The 14949-nt window shown below is 34.5% G+C and overlaps 1 long non-coding RNA gene across 1 annotated transcript in view; it reads left to right on the top strand.

Annotated features, from left to right (window-relative positions):
• LOC107973697 (uncharacterized) overlaps positions 1-13847 on the top strand; it is a 28656-nt gene extending 14809 nt beyond the window's left edge. The window contains exons 5-6 of the long non-coding RNA XR_010150281.1: positions 6519-6678; positions 13714-13847. This is a non-coding gene — a long non-coding RNA (uncharacterized LOC107973697). The remainder of the gene's footprint in view (positions 1-6518; positions 6679-13713) is intronic.
• Positions 13848-14949: the final 1102 nt, after the last annotated feature.

The following is a 14949-nucleotide window of genomic DNA, read 5'->3' as shown; positions in this document are numbered from 1 at the left end:
TACCTAATAAATAATAAATACATATATGTGTGTATACACATATATTCATTATAAGTATATGCATATACATATGAATATACATACATTAGATATATTCATACATACATTATATATGTATATAAATACATTATATGTGTATATACATACATTATATGTGTATATACATATATATAATAAACATATACACGTTTATTGCATACGTATGTGTGTATTTACATATATTCATCAGTTATTAGAATTATATTTTATATATACACACACATATATATATTCATTAGTTATTAATTGAAGTGGATTCAAGGCAAGAGAAAGGATGTAGGAAGTTCATAGAGAAGTTTCAGGAAAGTAAAAAGAGAGCCAAGGAACAAATCAGTCTGTAAGTCAGGAGACCTAGCGTCTGCTTTGCTACTGATTACTTGTAAGACTTAGAAAGGTTATCTGATTTCTTGGACCTTATTTTCTTATTCTTTGAAGGGAGAAATATCTTCATAATTATTGATTTCAATAATAGTAGGTGAAATGATTTTGTTAAGTATTCAACAGTGAGTATGAAATTATCCCTGCCTTCAAAGTACATACAATCTTATAGGACAAAAGATAAGAAAATAAGCACTACTGAGATTAGTTTATGTAGTGAACATCTTACGGTAGATGGCCCCTGCCCTTGTGGAATGATCTACATTTATATTGATGATGATACAAGGTATGTGTAAAATTCTCATGATCTTAATGATTGTGGGCCATTAAGTTCTAGATCAGAGAAATAGTTCAAGATTCAACAATGAGGCAATAAGAGGCTCAACATATTAGTGATAGAAATGGCATGATTCATTCACATTAAAATTTTTTTGAATTAGCCCCTAAAACCTTCCTACCATTATAGGAAAATAGTGGCTGCTACTCTTCCATTCCCCTGCCATTAACATATTCTAGGCATAATGTGATCTGCTGTGGATTATTTTTTCTTTCTTTGCAATGATACTATTGATGTTGAAATAAACATATATTAAAATGTTAAGAAGGCAGGGAATGGCAGTGGATTGAGTATGATTTTTAAGGACTTTTGCTTTCTAGGTCAATCACAGAAATATCAAAGACTAAAAATACGAAAGTAAAAAGTAACTTGTAATATAGTAAGTTACGCTAATACTAAGTTAAGGTTTGGAGGAATAATACATTTTCTTCGAAAAGTTGCTTTACTTTATGTACTCACAATTTCTCAAGCCAAGTAAAGAGTGAACATATAGAGTAATAAATGACAGTATCCAACTGGCTGTTTTTTACCAAACAAAATTATAGAAAAAAGACATTTAAAATTAAACACTTATTTCCAATTGCTGAAAAATGACTAGCTGGTAAAAAATGAATACTTTACAAATGTTTAATACACATAAAACAAAATAGATTTGTGAGAGCATATTCAGAATCTCTTCTTTGTCTTTTTGTTTTGTAGTAAATATTTTATGTATTAAAAGTAGGTCAGTAAATATGATCATTTTAAAGTTTGTGATTGTTGCTCATGCAATATCTAATCTACTATGCTAGAGAAAAATCTTGGTACCTCTATACAACTGAAATGTTTTCTTTAAAAAATGGAAGCAAATATCCAGTTCTAAAATATAAAAATTAAAGTCATTGAAACAAAGGAAGTTTACCTACAATGACATCTATCCATCTATATATGTATATATCTATATCTATATGTATACATCTGTATATCTATATCTATCTATCTATCTATCTATCTATCTATCTATCTATCTATCTATCATCTATAGAGAGAGAAGTGCATTTAAAAGGAGTAAAAAATAATCTACAGGGAATGAATTTTTAAGAATTGCTTGGCATAAAAGTATTCTGTGATGTAAGAAAAGAAAACATCCTTGACTCACCCAGTTAATAAAGAACTGAAATAACCAATGTAAAAATGACTAACACACTACTTTTCAAAATACTGAGGACCTTTGAAATGATTCAAGTGTGCAATTATCTTATTTACAGATGAATACATTGAAACAGAGAGAGCTATATGACTTGTTCAAAGTCACACATATAATTAGTCGCAGAGCTCAAAATATTCTCAAGTCTTCACATCTAACTCAAGATAAAAACATGTTTACAATGGCCTCCAATGCAGTGCCAGTCAGGGCCCTAGCAGGAAATTGATGGTGTGCCAGGAATTTAACTAAGGATCATTTAATAATGGATCTACTAACAGAGGTGTGGGTAGGGTTAAAGAAGCCAATGATGGAAGGAAAGCATCTTGGAAATAACAATAATGAGAAGCTACTGTGCCTCCTAGATGTGAAGAGGAAAAAAGAATGAAACTTCTTGCTAGAGTTTTTAGAGAGCTTGGGGCCATGGGTGAAGGGCCATCTAACAGAAGAGGTAACTGGAACACAATCACTGATAGAATCAAGGCAAAGCAGGGAAGAAGCAGAGGTGGGGTTGCGGATACTTTTCTTTTCTTTCTCTTTCTTTCTTTTTTCTTTCTTTCTTTCTTTCTTTCTTTCCTTCTTTTCTTTCTTTCTTTCTTTCTTTCTTTCTTTCTTTCTTCTCTCTCTTTCTCTCTCTCCTTCCCTCCCTCCCTCCTTCCCTCCCTCCCTCTCTCTCTCCTTTCTTTCTTTCTTTCTTTCTTTCTTTCTTTCTTTCTTTCTTTCTTTCTTTCTTTCTTTCTTTCTCTTATGGTGTCTTCATTTGGGAAACTCAAATCAAGGTTATGGGAGCCTACATAAGGCAGTCCATAGACATCAACCTCCTGAGGCTCAGAGCATTGCAGAGAAAGCTGGAAAGTGTTCTGGAATGGGTAAATGGCACATGGCTCATCAGCTTAGTAATTCTTATGCCAAACATTATGTTTTGTCATTTTACAATCCATTAAAACCTATAAAGAAAAACTCCGGTGCCATCTCTGACCAAACTGCTCTCCATCTCACCAACAAATGCTTTTACCACTTCAGAGAAAAATTGAAAGTTATCAGATGTAATAGACTATTTCTAAACTTTCTAACACTGCAACTTTAAGAGTTACCCTCATTTACACTTAATTTTTTCTTGCTTCCCCTACCAGAGTATTCCCATTGCTTGTGCTATAGATCCTAGCTCTACTATTAGGTTGGTGCAAAAGTAACTGCGGTTTTTGCCATTACTTTTAATACTTTACTGCCTTCTCCTTCTCACTGACTCTCTATCTTTATTTTGAATGTTGCCCTTTTCACTGGCTTCATTTCATTAGCATTCAAATGTAGCAAATCTTACTAATCATTTTAAAAGTACAAAGATTGTATGATTCAGAGGCATAATAACTATTGTAAAAATATCCCCCAAATTTCACCATATGGGTGCTTAACACAATAAAGTTTAATTTTTCATTATGACAGAGTTCAGCTCAAGAAAATTCTACACAGAGATCTTTCCATCCTGTGATTATGTCACTTCATAGGGCTGGGAAGAACACCATTTAATTCTCCGCAACTGGAAGCAAGCGAGGAAAAAGAAAGACTGTGAAGAAGCTCATGAGATATTTTAGGGACCAGTCCTGAGGTACTGATTTCACTTTTTTCTTTTTTTGAGACGGAGTCTCGCTCTGTCACCTAGGCTGGACTGCGGTGGCGCGATCTCAGCTCACTGCAAGCTCCGCCTCCTGGGTTCACGCCATTCTCCTGCCTCAGCCTCCCAAGTAGCTGGGACTACCTTGTGGCACCCGCCACAAGGCCCAACTAATTTTTATTTTTTTTAGTAGAGACAGGGTTTCACCATATTGGTCAGGCTGGTCCCAAACTTCCTACCTTAGGTGATCCACCCACCTTGGCCTCCAAGGTGCTGGGATAACAGGCGTGAGCCACCGCGCCCCACCCTGATCTCACTTTTTTATGGATTTGCTAGAATTTAGTCACATGGAACCACCTAACTAGAAGAGACGCTGTGAGCCAAGAGGCAAAGATAGATTGTGGACTAGTTTTCTCTGGTTGCCATAACACATTACTACAGGTTTAGTGGCTTAAAACAACACAAATTTAATTATATACCTGCTTTGTAAGTCAGACGTCCAACATGAGTCTTACTAGTCTAAAATCAGCGTGTCGGCAGGGTTGAGTTATTTTCTGGATGCTTTAGGTAAGAATCCATGACCTTGCCTTTTCCAGCCTCTAGAGGCAACCTGTATTCCTTTGTTTATGGTTCCCTTTCTCCGTCTTCGAAGTGAGACACTGAATCTCTCTGAGCCTTCTCTTGCTGACCACTGCTAGGAAAAGTCGGCTTTCCAGAACTCATGTAATTAGAATGTATCCACTTGGATAATCCAGGATAATCTCCCCTTTCAAGGCCTGTACCTTTAATCACACCTGTGAAATCCCTTTTTTCTTGTAAGGTAAGATATTTACAGGTTCCAGGAGATTAGGGCGTGGACCTCCTTGGTGGTCTGTTTTGCTGCTTACCACAGGTTTGGAGCACACATTGCATTGTGTAGGCCACAGATCACTTCAACTTTCTCTCCAAACATGGATTGTTTTCCTCCTTTCCTTTATGGCCAAACTTTTGAAATGTTTTCTCTATTCATGATCTTCAATTCATTTTTTTCCTATCCATTTCTAAAAACAAAGCAATGCAGACTATCACCTCACCACTCCACTCCAACAGCTTCTGTCAAAGTTTACTATGATCCTGTTCTTGTCAGTGTATCAAAGGGACATCATTCAGTTCTTATATGATAGCATTGGCCATTATTAACGTATCTTGCTTAAAATGCTTTTTTTTCTTGACTTTCTTAATGTTTCTACTATCTTTTCTTTCAGCTCCTTCTCAATCTTCATTATGGATGTCTCTTCTTTTCAACCATAAATATTTTTAGTCTCTTGATTCGCTTGGGTGCCCATATATGAAATGACATATTCCACAAACTTGGCATACAAAAGATATACATTTTATTTTCTATTTAAGACTGACCTGCCCAACTCAACTGTATGTTTGCTCTTACTCTATTGACTTCTTCCTACACCCCCATGGCCTGCGCAATCCAGAACTGCCTAGAGACTAATATTCATTGACTATATATGTGATATGATATTTTCATACAGACAACCTTATTTAATATTTCTAATAGTCCTATGAGGTAGGTACTTATATTATCCTTATTGTATAGCTGAATAAATTGAGTTCCAGAAAGGTTGACTAACTTGCATATCCTATAATCTTCATCTGTATCACTCTAAACAGCACAGCCCCAGAGGTATGCTTAGTATGGAAAGATGAAATGGCTCTAGATTGATTCGTGAAGAGGAACTAAATAATGTTCCTGAGGAGAAGGGTGATACTGTTGTTTGTCAAACCACATTATAAAGCAGTTTCATTTATTATTTTGTTTGTTTGTTCATTTATTTATTTATTCACTTTTGACCGGAGGAAAGAAGAATCAAAATGAGATTTTTGGTAAAATCCCAGCCACTCTCAATGAACACAGTAGATGTGGAGGTGACTATAGTTAAAATTCTAGACCCTACCTTCAGTTCAGTCGATCACTCAAGGGCGCAGATTGAGTGTGCACTCTACAAAGAACATTGTGACTTTAACCTGCCCTTAAGTATGGCTTTGTTGGTAAAAGTCCCTGACTTGAGTTATAAATAATCACAAAAGAATGTTTTTCCTCCATTTTGCATGAAGCATGATAATACAAGTAGAGGCAGTAAGGTCCTGAAACCTTTGGGCAATCATGCTGAGAAGAAGCACCTGTCCTCCCTGGGCAGTAGCCCAACACACCTTCCATGCTCCTCACAGCTAGCTGCCTCTCAAATGAGAGTGTACTCTCTCTCCTGTCTTTGTTCTTTCATTTGCTGTCTCTCTGTGTTCTCTCCTTTGTTCTCGCTCTCTGTTCTCTCATTGGCTTTTCTTCTCTCCTTTCTCTCTCTTGCTTTTCTCAATTATTTTTGCTCGTCTTCTGTCTCTTCTCCTCCCACTTTTTCTCTTTCCCCCTGCTCATTCTTTTTCACCCTCTCCTTTCTCCCAGAGAAAAGTTTCAATTTCAGTTAGCATTTAGAGTGAGTCTTACTTTCTCTGATCTAGTTAATCCATCCTGACTGTGAAGTTCATCCAGCAGTAGTATAATTCCTCAAAAATTGCAGCCTAATGAGAGGACCAAGTGACCCTGAAAGCTGCACTGTCAGGGGCTGACGAGCCAGCTAGATAGTCTAACTTAAACTTGACATTTTAGAAACATGTGCTCCTCATTGGGAAAACATATCACATTTCTAGTAAAAAGTTTTAATATTATTTTGTTATATGTTAGAGGATTTCATGCCTCTTACATATTTTGAATAGATAGCACTAAAACGCAAACCAAATAAAAATAATTAAAAACCTACACTGAACATTGAAATGCAAGTCTGGAGCTATGTTCTTTCAACAGAGGCAAGAAGAAGAAATTTCAGTACTGCACTTGTTATTTGACCCTAATCATTGTAATTATGGAAGTCATCCCCGCAAAGAAGTAAACCCTTGTTTTTATTATATTTTTATCTCCACAGCATTTTTATGGTTGGAAAGTATCTTTGTTGTTATTAACTTGTTTAAAGCCAGTTTCTGTCATCTTTAAAAACCACTTTTTGAAAACAAGGAAATCATTGTATTTTCTGCTACATCCCTGGCATCTAGCACAGTGCCCAGCCTATGGTAGACACATATAAGGTAAGACTGCCTTCTAATACTAAATCTGAAAGCTTCTGGCAGGAAACTAAATGAAATGGGTATTTGCTATGCCCTTAGTGAGGTCGTTATGAGTGGAAAAAGCGAATGGGAGTGAGTGAAAGGGAGAAACATTGAGAGTTCATCAGAAAAATATCTATTCAATAGAAGTCAACTCCAAAAATGCTCATTATGTACTTTCTAACCTATAACATTTCAGCATTTAAGAAAATTACAAATGGCAGGTGTTTTCTTTATGCTCCTGAAATCCATTGGGTTTGCCATGGAGAGAAAAGGGGGAAAAATGTCAATTCATTTGTACATTTCATATAATAAACTTCATAAATTTATTTCCTCATTTTCATGTGTAAAAATAGTTCTTATTAAGTGCAAGGCACCATTTTGGACTGAAGGATGACACATGATTTCACTCTTCAGAAAGTGTGATGTTATAGAAACACTACCCTAAGCTTGACCCTTTTATATTCTCGACTTGAATGGTTGACTTCACCGCTTTGAGAGGCCCAAAGAAGTACTATGGCCCTGAAGGCTCTTCTAACGTCCCATCCTTATTTCGCTTTTGTCAGTTTTTTAAACTCTGAACACCCCTAATCATCATAGAGCACATGCTGTTTCCCCAGACAGGATACTCTTTCTTAAATCTCTGCTTGTTAATGCTTGCTATTTCTTCAGATCTTAAATGTTTATAATTGCTTGAGGAAAATTTGACTTGTCCTCTCTCACTAGGTTAAATGTGTTCTGATATGCTCTCACTTTACTACATTTTTATTTTAAACATAGTAGCTCTTTTACATGTATTACTGTGATCATTTGGTGAATGTTTGTCTCCATGACTGGTTTGAAAGATCCATGTAGACATAGTGATCACTGAAGAAGTATGTGTTTAGAGAATACGTAGATGCAAAACCACCAGGTTGTATCTACAAACTGTAGATCTTATGAATGCTGCTGGGTTTTAAACTCTAGATTGAGTCAATTTAACAGCAATAATACAAAAGTAAACAAGCAAACCAAAAAATGAGAAGAAATAGATCTCTTATGATAGGCATTTTACGTAAAGTCAATGTCCAGAGAGTGGATTTTTATTTTTTAATTGTGTCATGAATGTTTGGACTTACATAAATATGGTAATGGTCTATAACCTATATCTCTTATTCAGTTCATCTTTTTTTTTAACTGTTTCTTAACTTGTCCATTCTTTACCTCAGCTATGAGCTAACACCTAAAGAATGTAAATAGTAAAAATCAATAATAAGGCAAAATCTAGTTCTAATATTCATTTGAACTCCAGAATTCATTCATTCATTCATCCATAAACTTTCAAAATCAAATATTTATCTATCACCTAGAATACAAAAGAACATATGTGATACAAAATACCTTGATATACCAAATGCATAAACGTTTTTATTCTCAAGCAGTCCTTGATTTAACATAGAACTTAAAATAATTCTATTAATACCTGCAGTAGAACGCCAATGGGATGAGTGCTGTTAGTTGCTAAAAGTAATAGCAGCAAATTTTAGAAGAGATCTCAATTACTAGTAGGGGTTATGGGTAAAGGAAAGATGTCAAGAAGGTAGCATTTGCATTGTGCATGAAAGAATTAGAGTTTTGTTGTGTTAAAAAAAATCAGGCAGAGAGAAAGACATTGATGAAGGTGAGAAGACCAATGATCTCCATTGGGGAGCCCAAAGAATCCAGTTTAACTGATGTGGAAGAATGTTGTATGGAAGAATGAAAGGCGAAGTTGATAGGAGGATTGAACTCATTTGTCAAAGGCCTTGAATTAATTTGACTAGATATTCCATCTCGCCCATGATTGTCCCATTTTATATGCTTTCCCAGCATCCTATCTGATTTGCCATTTGAAAATATTATTCCCTTAATAGTTTTAAATAGAACCACATATAAGTCTACCAAATATAGAAATTAATTTTAATGAATTAATATTTATAAAATTATAATTTTATACCTTTAGCACCTCATTTTGCTCATAAATAGATCTTAGCTTGAAAGATAAATTCCATAATAACCCCAGCAGCAAAGTAATTTACAGTTATTTATTAGGAGTAAGATAATGAGAAAATAATCTCCCTTATTTTAATGATATAATATACTATAATATAGAGGGAATTAAGTGAAAAATGTATAGAATATTACGCAACATATGTTAGTTTTGTGCCTTTTTTCATAACTAAAGAAACTAAAGTTCCTATTATCAAGTATTTTTCAGATCTGTAAATATCATTTTATATAAAGCGTATTTTTCTAAATAGCTTATAGCTGCATTTATAAAAATGGAGTTCCATGGTCAAATACATTTGGATCAGAGAATATTTTATCATCCGCTTAAATAAAATATTGGATACAATTATTACACATTCATAATGAACATTGAAGACTTTTAGGTGTTTTGCAATGAACAAATTTGTTTAACTTTTTGTCACCCTATTTACCAAATCTATTAGAGCATAGAACTCTTTTAGCAAGTATAATAGAAAGGCATAATGCAGGAAGAAAAAATACGTATCCCAAATTACTATGGGAACTACTGTGGGACTTATTCCTCACAATAGTTCCCATAGTAATTTGGGATATATTTTTGTTGATAAATGTTGATTTCTCTTAGTATAAACAAACATTTAGTGATATTCGTAAGTAGTCATGAATGCAACCAATCAGCATTTTATTTCCCTAAATTCTAAGTAGCTGAGGGTTTTTGTTGGGGGTGGTGGTAGATGGGATATTTCACGTCGAGACTTTAGGGACCACAACACAATTAAGCTGAAGTGCATCCAAAGCATAGTTTACCATGCTCCTTACTCTCAGGGAAGTGAATAACTAAAAATCCTTCAGAGTTGATAGCTCTTTTTATTTCTCTCAGCTTTATAAGGAGGGAAACTTTCCAGTTGCCCATATCAGCCCATTCTGGCAGTATCCCTTTCCAGGGCAGCCCTCAATTGAGATGTTTTTGCTAAAGGTCCAACTCAACTCTCTACTGCTTTTATTCGAGTGTATTCCTTTGTGTTTGGTCTGTCACAGACACTCAGAACAACTGCTGAGCATCCTTCTCATAAATGTTTCATATACTTGACGACAGTATTTATCCCTTCATTTCCGCATATTTGGATTTTATTCAATATCTTTTTGGTTGGTGTGGAAGAAAGGGAGATGGCACTTATGTTTCATACTCCACATTGCTGCCAGCTCTATCTAAAACACAAATTGATAATGTCAGTCCCTGCTTACAATCTTCTCATGATTTCCCACTTCCTCCAAAGCCCAACCACCATAACATAGGCCAACTAAGACCCCTCATCTTCCTGCCTTTGCCTCCCTTCTTGCCTGAATTCTCAATAATAACCAACTTTTACCACAGACACACTAGAATAAAGTATGCAACACACCTTTTTGTTTTAAAACTCCATCCTTTTGTGTTTTGCTGTTTTCCGTGCCAAGAATGCCCTTTCCTGCCTTTTTCAGGTTAATGATACTCATGCTGTAAGGCTTTGTTTAAATGACAATTAAGTTACATGTTTTTTCATGCCCACCAGGCACAGTTGTTCACTCCTTCTGTGCTATTTCATGTTTGTGCTGACTTCTTTTATTCATACTATAACCTTGAAGCATAATTACATATTCACCTGCATTTTCCCCCACTACATTGTGACAGTGTTTGGGACAGAATATGCTTAAATCATTAAATCTAGGAAATGAAAACTGATACAGGTAAAGGGTTTATTTTTCTCAGGAAACCAGAATTCCAGGAGTAGGGAGTCCAAGGGGAGTACTACAGCCCAACCCCAACAGGGAATTGACCCACTCCCCCTGTCTGTAGGTCCCCAGCCTCAACCTGATTGCTCAGCCAGCCACTTCTTCCCCTCCAGATCTCCCATCCACCTCCAGGTATCACACTGACAGACCTGACTTAAAAAAAAAAAAAAAGAAATAAAGAAAGAAAGGAAGAAAGGGAAGAAGGTTTTGGGCTTGGCAACAGATTTCTCTAAAATACCTAGAAAACTTCACTTACATCTTACCTCCACTTACATTACCGTGAGAATTACATGGCATACCTCACCTTTATTGCAAGAGAGTTTGGAATGGTGAGTATTGCGGACTGGACATATTTTCCCCCTTAAGAAATTAAAGGTTTTTGTAGCAAGGAAGAACAGCAGATGATACAGGCAACTTGCAGACTTTGCTACTGAGACTTTGCCTTTGATATCCTGAATTATACTTGTCACATCCTAGGTGCTCAATGATTATTAAATAAATGAAAGACAGAATGACCAAGTCTGGTTTTTAAAACTACTAGCTTTCTAATTTAATCTTCCTCTAAGCATATGTGTGCTTTACACCAAGAGTTCATAGTATTTAAGTAATAATTTCTGGATATTCTTCGTTTCTACAGAATTTGAGTAAGATAACAGGCATTTTCCTCTTTTTAGCCTTCTTTCTTTTTTAACATTGCAAAGTGAAGACTTTGAATAAATAAATTACCTGTGCAACCATAACTACAATTATTAGTTTCAAACTTTTTATTGAAGGAATCCATTTTTATCATTTAATAACAAATGATCAAAGCATTGACATTGTCATATATCTAAAAAACAGTCACTCAAGAATTTTGCATAGTAATATTAGTTTCTAGGATTCTATGACTTCCCATAGAACATATTTTTCTTTTTCTGAAAAATCAATTACTTATTTCTATAAAAATGAAAAAGCAGAGTATGTATGTATACTGTAAAGTACACCCATTTATTTAAAGCCAATACTGGCTTTATATAAAAATACAGTGAAGATAATTTTATTCTTTTCCCCACCTTTATTTTCTTTTACCAATTCTTCCTAATCTGATACATTAAAATTTAAAAAGCCAAATGTTTATTGAACATCTCCTATGTGCCAGACACTGATCTAAGTGCTCAGAATTTATTAGGATATGTATAAATTATATACATAATCTATGTATTTATATTTCTTCCATATTTATATTATATGGAATAAATGCATTTTAGATACTCTTCCTGTAAACAAACTTCTAAGTAGTTTACTTTGACTTTCCATATTACTAAATCCAATGATTAGTTCTCTGTTCCTAACTTGAACAGAACTATCAGCAGTATTTTGACACATGGCCAATTATTGCCTCAATTTAACAATACCCTCCACACATGGCTTCCTGGACATTATGTCTTCTTGAGGTCATCTTGTCTGACGTTTACATCTTCTCAGTCTCCTTTGCTAATTCTTTCTTGTCTACTCAAACTCAACAAAGTCTCCAAGACTCAAACCTTAGACTCTTCTCTTTTTTTTTTTTTTTTTTTTTGCTTTTATCTACCCACTTTTTACACGTGATTTTATCTAATCCTATGGCTTTAAATACTTCATAAGGAGCTGAAAACTCCACTAGTAATAGCTGTTCTGAACTTCAGTCTTATATATTCAACTCTCTGCCTAACATGCTCATATGAGTTTTGATAAGGCATCTCAAATCTAACATAAATAAAGTCAGACTTCTTATCCCTGTTCACCTATCTCAAAGTTGCTCTCTCTACAGTGGTTCTCAACTTAGTAAAGGGCAATTCATTTTTATTTTTCAGTTGCTTAGGCTAAAATATATGCATGTTTTCCTAACCCTTTCTTTCTCTCACATTCAACACTCATCCAGCAGCAAATCCTATTCTCTTTAACTTTAAATAGTCAAAGGCCAACCATTTCTCATTATGTCCATTACTATACCACCTTGGTCTAAGCCATCATTATTCTTTGCCTACATATTTGCGAAGGTCTTCTAAATTGAGCTTATTGCAACCATTGTTCCCTATAGCCTAGTTTGAAAGTAGTCAGGATGAAAATTAATCAGATAATGTTACTTATTGTTTTAAAACTTTTCAGTAGTGTACTTCTCAATCAGAGTAAAATCCAACACCCTTACAATGTCCTATGTGGTTTTATACTATTATAATTCTGATTTCACTTGCTATGTGGACTCTGAGCCTGCTCCAGAAACACTTGTCTCTTTCCTGTTCCTTGATCTTCCCAGAAATCTCCACTTCAATGCCCCTTTACTTATTGTTCTTTCTCCTGCAATTTTGCCCCCAGATATCTATCTGGTTCCCTCCCTTGTTTTCTACTGTTCTCTGTTTAAATGTCACCTCAATGAGGTCCTGCTTGATGATCCTTATAAAGTGGCCCAATGACTACCTGACCCTGAACCTGGAACTTCCTTTTCTTATTTCACTTTACTTTTCCCCATTGGATTTATTAAAATCCACCCAACCAACCAAGTGTATATTTATGATTTGTTGTTGTTTATTGCCTATCTAGCCATTCCAGAAGTTAAATTCATGATGTCAATAACTATCTGTTTTGTTTATGTCCCCAGCAGTTAAAATAGTGGTTGGCATATGAGAAACACAGTAAATATTTTTATTTAATAGAAATAAATAAATAAGCTAAAAAAATATATAGATAACATTATGTTTCTTTAACAAAAACAACAGAACAAACCCTCTTCTAAGTTCTGAGTAAGCGTTTGATTTATGCACATTAATGATTCAAATCAAAAGATATCAAAAAGTATTTGAATTCAAATCTTTCATACAGTTTACAGTCTACCTTTTTCTTTTATTAGTTGACTAGGACTTGGGTTTATAGCAATGTACAAAAACAGAATCTGTATCTATTAATAATCAAAAGAGGAAAATCAAAGAAACATGTGCTAATTAAACATGTCTTTATTATACGTGTCTATTGCAACTTAAGCACCACTTTAGTTTCTATGGTCTCATAGGTTATAATTTTCTTTTATCAGAATAAGAATGTTTTAAATGGCTTCTTTTAGATGATGAGAAGGTATTTGCTGATCATTTAGAATAGCTTACCAAGTAAAATATATGTTAGATGGTTTTCTACTTACAACTTACATAGAAGTAAACCTGAAAGACCAGAGAGCAATTTCTTCTAATAATAAATTAAACTATTACCTGCTTCTTTTTCATTTTTCAGCTTAAAGATGGTCAAAATGGACTTAAAAAAAGAAAATCAGAGAAAGAAATAACTTCCAATTGCCTGTTTGCATGTATTAGTATGGAGATTTGTCTTTTAACATTTAGAGAAAAAATTACATGGAAAAAAATGAGGTGAAAGCCTTTTATGTTTCTAGACATTCTACTTCCATGCAACGTCCTCAGACAGATGATGGTGCTTCCCTTTTCCACACAGAAATTGTAAACTAAAGAGAAAAGTATTTGGGTATAAAGATCTTCATGATGACCTCTTGCTCTTCTTCTCCTCAAAATGCTCTCCTCCTCAAAAAGTTCAACTTACACAGTATTGTGAAAATGGGGTGCCTACCCCTCTACTTTGTTCATTTTTATAATTTATTTAATTATGCTTTATTTTCTCATACCCTTCAGGTCTTCCTCATTCCATTATAAGTCACCTTTGTAGCACCCACAAGTAGTGAAACGAATGTGACAAGGAACGAACAGATGTTTAGTCCAACTCCACAAATTCCATTTATGAATGGGGCCTATTATGCTCGTGATATGCAGTTACAAAATATTCTATAAAATTTCTTGATTTATTTACTCTCCAGTACAACTAGCAATTAGATGGATAGATAGACAGATAGACAGATACATAGGAGACTCCAATATTTAATTTATTCTGGGTCCAAAGTTCAGACATTTTAATAATAAGTGTTTTGTTTCAGTTTCTTTTAATCTTCCTGAAATGTCACCTTGAGCTCAAATACACACACACACACACACACACACACGTGTATACATATATAGCACATCTATATATACATATACATACCAATAAACATATATAGAAAAGAATGAGTAATTCCAATTAATATGAAATACAAATAACTGTAAGGGATCCAACATCTGTCTAAAAAGATGCTTTTACGCACAAATATGGAAAGCCTCCTCATGATCGTTATTGCTTCAGAGGCAAGAGCAAACACATTCAAAAGCTAGCAGAAGGCAAGAAATCACTAAGATCAGAGCAGAACTGAAGGACATAGAGACACAAAAAACCCTTCAAAAAATCAATGAATCCAGAAACTGGTTTTTTGAAAAGATCAACAAAATTGATAGACCGCTAGCAAGACTAATAAAGAAGAAAAGAGAGAAGAATCAAATAGATGCAATAAAAAATGATAAAGGGGATATCACCACTGATCCCACAGAAATACAAACTACCATCAGAAAATACTATAAACACCTCTAT

This window comes from Pan troglodytes, chromosome 13 (assembly GCF_028858775.2).
Source record: "Pan troglodytes isolate AG18354 chromosome 13, NHGRI_mPanTro3-v2.0_pri, whole genome shotgun sequence".
NCBI classification, from domain to species: Eukaryota; Metazoa; Chordata; class Mammalia; order Primates; family Hominidae; genus Pan; species Pan troglodytes.
The sequence above is the reverse complement of the archived record's forward strand: the minus strand, read 5'-3'. Positions and strand labels throughout refer to the sequence as shown.